The sequence below is a fragment of the Castanea sativa genome, chromosome 2 (assembly GCF_040712315.1).
Source record: "Castanea sativa cultivar Marrone di Chiusa Pesio chromosome 2, ASM4071231v1".
In the NCBI taxonomy this organism is placed as follows: Eukaryota; Viridiplantae; Streptophyta; class Magnoliopsida; order Fagales; family Fagaceae; genus Castanea; species Castanea sativa.
The window spans coordinates 444284-450567 of NC_134014.1; positions in this window are offsets into that span (position 1 = coordinate 444284).

A 6284-nucleotide genomic window follows, 5' to 3' on the forward strand; every position below is an offset into this window, starting at 1 on the left:
TTTGTAGGGAAAAAAGAATTTACAATTGAGTTAACTAAAATGGAAATTATAATATTAGTTTTAGGGAGAAAATGAAAGGCATAACAACATGATTATTATTATTTTCTTTAATAAAGAAAAGGAGGAGGTGTAATACAATATTTTTCAGGACCCATGACACGCGAAAGGCATCCAACCTTTTCATACCGACAAAAATGTGAACCAGTCCACTTAATTTACTCATATATTTGTCTTTGATTTATTCATATTAGATGAACAACAAAGGCATAGTTAATGGAACAAATGTCCGATCGAGCACAACTGATTGATAAAGAAAAATTAACTAACAGCTAAATAAATATTTAAATCAAGCCTGCTCATGATAGCCCATCTGACAGGCATATATATCTAATTATGCATACAACCAGAGATAAAGGCTACATATATATAAATGAGATTACTTACTTTTCTTTTTTGATAGGAATATGTGATTACTTACTGAACACATTATTTGGTGTTTATTTATTCATAAGCTACCGTACTGCATACGAAAGAAATGAGTGGAATAAACTTTTGAATATTCTATTACTTTTATCGAGTGGTAGTGCAAATTAAGTTAAAAAAAAAAGAAAAAAAGACACTGTCTTTTCATTCATTCTATAATAATTGAGAACTTTTTATGTTTATCTTTTATGGTCTGTTTGAATTGAGGGAGAAGGAGGGGAATCAAAATTGAGAGAGTAGATTTAACATTACATTAGCTTACTTTTAGCCAACTCTATTTTACTCCCCTCTACTCTCCCTCTTTCTCCCTCTTTCTCCCTTCCATCTAAACAGACCATTAGTCAATAAACCTGTAAACCGAGTCTTTGTTAGACTAATATATCTCATGTGGCTTTCGGTGATCATTAAAACACATAACAAAATTTGAAAGGGTGAAAAGAAATCATGAGCCTCCTCAATCTTCACTGGATACTGCTATAGTTTCGCGTAGGGACTATTAAATTTGGAGCTGTGAGGTATCAAAAATTATTATTTGTTTCTTATTATATATGATATATAATTAATATACTCATAATTGAACAATAATTATGATGTAGTAGTTAAATTCTTCCAATAATAATGTTGTTTTGTATTGAAGTCAAACGGATCGAGAGGATGTATCCTGCTAATTTACTAGTATTATTACAAACCCCAAAAATCTTCATTTTAACTTTTAACAAAATGTGTAGGTGTAGGGTGCATGCACTTGATTAGCCTAATCACTGTGGTATTTTTTTTTTATTTATACAAGATAGAATTTCTACTCTAATCTAATTTAAGTGTATGTGCAGTGGCGGCTCCAGGAATTTTTTCTAGGGTGTTCCTAAAAATTTTTCTCATGAATTTTTTTTTTTTGGGTACATGGTTTTCTTATTAAATATTTGTCCATAATTCTAGCAAAAGAACAAACAATAAACTATAAATTCATTTGAAATATTAATAAAATTATTAATTATTGTTGTTTAGTTGTTTCATTAATTTATTTGTTTTTTATAAACTATAATTTGTTATATTGTTGTTTCATTAATTATAAAATTATTAATTGTTATTTAGTCTAACATAATTTAATTTGTTTTTTTTATAATGTATTGGTTAATTATACTGCTTTAATTATTGTTGTTTAGCGTAACAATAAACTATATTGCTTTAATTTGTTTGTCATTAATTATACTGCTTTAATTTGTTATATTGTTTAGCCTCATGTGCTTATTACACTAAAAGAGCCAGCTATGTGCACACTACACATCCTATGTGCAGCACAATAATTAAAACAGTGTAACCCGGCCCCATGTGCCCATCTACCCCACCCTACTCAACAGACAAGTACAAGCTTCATTGCTGATGCCCCTGATCACAATAGCCAGCTGCCAATTAGAAAATTTCACAATCATAAATCATAATACACATTACCCTACAAGATAATTAATATGTCGTCAGCACCAACCAATGGATAAGAATCATAACTCATAAGATGCCAAATTCAAAAAGTCAAAAAATAGGCAAAACATTAAAACTTCTGCTTCAGCCAATCACAGTTCAGTTCAGATAAAGTTATCTCTTAAAGAATAAAGAGAAAGAGTCATTCATTTCATTTAAGACTTCACAGAGAGAGAGAGAGAGAGAGAGAGAGAGAGAGAGAGAGAGAGAGAGAGAGAGAGAGAGATACCTTGAGCACCGGACCGGAGCAGGGAGGCCTGCAGAGTGGAGGCTGAGGCAGTGACCATCAAGCGATCTGCGAGCGTTGTGTGACGGCAGCGACGCGATCTCCGACTATGTGCTCTGGACTGCGACTGGACCGATCTCCGATGAGGGGCAACGAAGACGATGTGCCCGGGAGTTTGGACTGCAACTGGACCGATCTAACTTCTAAGGGTAGGCGTTGCTCTGTTGCTCTCTGTTTTTAGGTTTGCTTTAGGATTTGTGATGTACTGATTTGAGGTTTTTGATTTGGGTTTTTTTTTTTTTTTTAAATCCAAGGGTTTGCCGTGGGCTTAAGAGTTTAGAGAGAGTCCGTTGTTTTGCTCTGTTACCAATTTTTTTTTTTCTTAGATTTTAGTTGAATTTATTTTTTTGGGGTTTTTTTTTAATAATTTGAGGGTGTTCCTAGTTTTGATTCAGGGTGTTCCTTTTTTTTTTTTTAAGGGTAAACAACTAAAATTTTTTAATTATTATATATATATTTTTTTTTCAAGTCAGGGTGTTCCTGGGAACACCCTGACTATAACGTGGCACCGCCACTGTATATATGTGCGTGAAACTCCCTCCTGGAGACTTGAACCCCGTCTCTTACCCCCCACACCCCACAAGCATTTATACTTGTGGAGTGACTACCGCATCAAGGGTGCGCAATGGTCTAATTCCCGTGGAAATTAAATGTGATGGAATTGATCATTCATTCATTGGTTATTTGCTCGCTCAAACCTTATCTGCATTGAATTACATGGAAATTCTGCTTGTAATCATCAATACCATTTTTATCTTGGTAATTAAATAAGGGAAGGTGGAGATAAGATTAAAACTTTTTTTTTTTAATATAGAAATTTTACTCTATTCTAATCTAAGTGTATATGTGTGTGAAATTCCTACCGAAGACTTAAATCTTGGTCCTTATTCCTCCACATGTATAAGTGTTTGTGGAGTGTGAAGGGACCGTTGCACCAAAATTGAAACCCATTAATGGACTAACAACTTGAGCATTAGTATTATTTTTATCACTACATCAAGATTTGCGTTGAAATTTTCCTAATAATTAAAATATTGAATATATATTGTTGTTTTATAAAATTACTTAAGTTGATAAAAATTAGTGTATATGATAAGATCGAAAAAGTATTTTGTATTAAATAATACCACGTTATCCGTATCAAAATTCAATAAACAGGAGACATATGTGCAAAAATAACTATCCACTAACATGTCTTTCAATTATTAATGGATTAGTTATTTTTTGCTAACATGTCTTTTATATATTGGATTTTAATACCGTTAACATGATATCATTGGATATCAAATATCTTCTCAGCTTGTCATAACCTATGAAAAGTCATCAAAAGCCTTCTTGTTTAGTGTTTGGTATTATCCGCTCTTTCCCTTTAAAAAAAGAAGAAAAGTGGATTTCAATCCACTTGTAATAATTTTGGATACTTCTCACTTATGAGAGTTGTTTTTTTAAGAAAGTTTCAACTTATGGTGTCCGCTTCTGATGATACTAATCAGTTTTTGGTGTAGATGAGAATTGAACCTCAAATCTTTTATACAACCATAAAAAACTTTACTAGTTAAACTAATTGAAACCCATTGAGTAAAACAACGTAAAAGAACTATAATTTTTATAAAGCTTGTGTTGTGTGTTAAGATATAATAATAAAGAATTACTATTATATTATTATAATAATTATTATATTGGGCTAATTAAGCGCATGGATTGGGCAATGGCCATAGCACTCAGCATAAAAACCTCAGACCACAGCTGGTTTGATTTGTTAGTGAATATTGGGGAATCTGGCAACTTGCATTCTTTCTTTTCAATGTCGTATACACATCAAGAACGCAGGGTTAAATAATTACAAAAGCCACCTTTTTCTGACCAACAAATTAATAAAGATATTTATATATGGGAAATGAGTCATAATATTTGGTTAAAATAATAAGATGAAAAAGTGAGATTGTATCTGATTAACCCCATCCCCATGCATCAATTTATTAAGAGATAGGCAGCAGAATGCTATTAAAATATTAATTAATAATCTAGAGAAAAGTTTTATTAGAAAAGAATAAAAGTAATTAATGTTTTTATAATTTTTTTTTATTTTTCATAAAAATAGTGTCAAACTTTTCTTAAAATGGGTTGTTCACTAATGTCCTAAGAATACTCGTTAGCATGACCCTTAAATTAATTCTGCCTAAGTTGTTCTCAATCCTCTAATCAACTTCATTCGGTTAGATAAACACTCAGCTGGTTGAGTGTTTATGCATGTATTGAGAGCTTAGACCTGTCGCCTCACACTTTTGCTTTTGAACATCAATGGAGTCTCTAAAGCCAGGTAAATTGTTAGTATCAGTGGCCAATGATACCTGGCCATCTCTGCGCAGTTTTGGTCCATTGATAATTAAGAAAATCTACAAATACTTAGGTTTTATAATTTATATACCTCTATGTTACAATATGATCCGTTCAACATGTTACTCATGGTACGATAAATGGTTGGGTTTTTGGAACAAGTTTAGGCTTTTTCAAATATAAATAGGATGGGTTTAGAATGAAATTTCTAAAATTCAATAAGATTTTGTATGAGATTGGAATGTAAATTTTAATAAGGTTTGGCTAGGTACATAATCCTGAAATATCTAAAGCATTTTCAACTTGAAACCCTAATCATTCCTTCCATAAAAAGTGAAATAGTGAAGCACTACTGTGAAAGTCCACAACACATTACTTAAGTAAAGAAGTTGGTGTTGTACTAATTAAGCAAACCCTCAAATGGGGTTTGCAATGCACCAAAGGATGTATTTTTGTTGTGGAATTAATAATTATTTCTATACATGTTTGAGTAAATGTCCTTATTGTTAATGTCTATGCTATTATACTCAATCAAATGGTCTTAAAATTGTAATAATATTCTCTAAATAGAGATTGAGAGTCTATTTCACTATTAAGATTATATTTTAATTTAATAATGTGTAAACTATCACTTCATTTAAGATTTTAAATGACGTGACACTGAATATACGTTTAAATTTGTATATGACCAATCATAAATTCATATCTATGAAATTAATCAATTTCAAATGAAGAATATCTTAATAACTTAGAAGAATGCCTTACAAATCAACTTACCTATGGATCAATTATCAAAAAAAAAAAAAAAAAAAAACTTACCTATGGATCAAGAAAAAGAACAATAACAATATTGCTGCACATATTGTATAGAAAAGCCAACCTCATTAATGATTTGCAGAAATTAACATTTGGAATTTTGTGGAAAAAAGTCAAAAAACAAAAGGAGAAAAAGAAGGAGAAGAAAGCCATATATATATATATATATATATATATATATATATATATATATATGTATGTATGTATATTGAATGTCAAAACTACTACTACTACATGCAATATAAATCTTATATGTAAAGAATTTTGGGCATACCTTAAATCCCGTTTAGACTGAGGCAGTAGGCTTGAACTAAGTCCAACCAAAATTTGGGCCGAATTTCAGCCCTAATCACAGCTATATATAGGCCAGAAAGTAATCCACCTTGGGCTGCCTTAATCCGTGCTGACTTTATATATAATGGTCTATGAAAGCCATAAATATGCATACTACTCCACGTAGCAACCGTACTAATTAATATATATGAATGAAATTATAGATTAATAAAAAAAATCATTAGAAATACTGAAATACAATATACAATGTCCTAGAAAAGAAAAAGGCACTATATATATTATAGATACTACATACATGTCTTCGTTCTTTTTTATTTTCAAATTCAGTTGTAGTTGTGGGCAATACTACTGTAATGTAAACAATCATTAGTATGTATCACCAATTATTCAAACAAGGACAAGTTCCATTTATGAAATGATGAAACCAATTTTGATATCTTACTATAAATTTTTTTTTTTTGATTACTCTTACTATAATTTCTCTCTCATGTAAATAAGCTTATACTCATGCATGGAAATCGATCACCACAGATTCTAATATTTTTAACGATTAGAATATGGGCACTCACTAAACACTATGGTACTAGAGGGC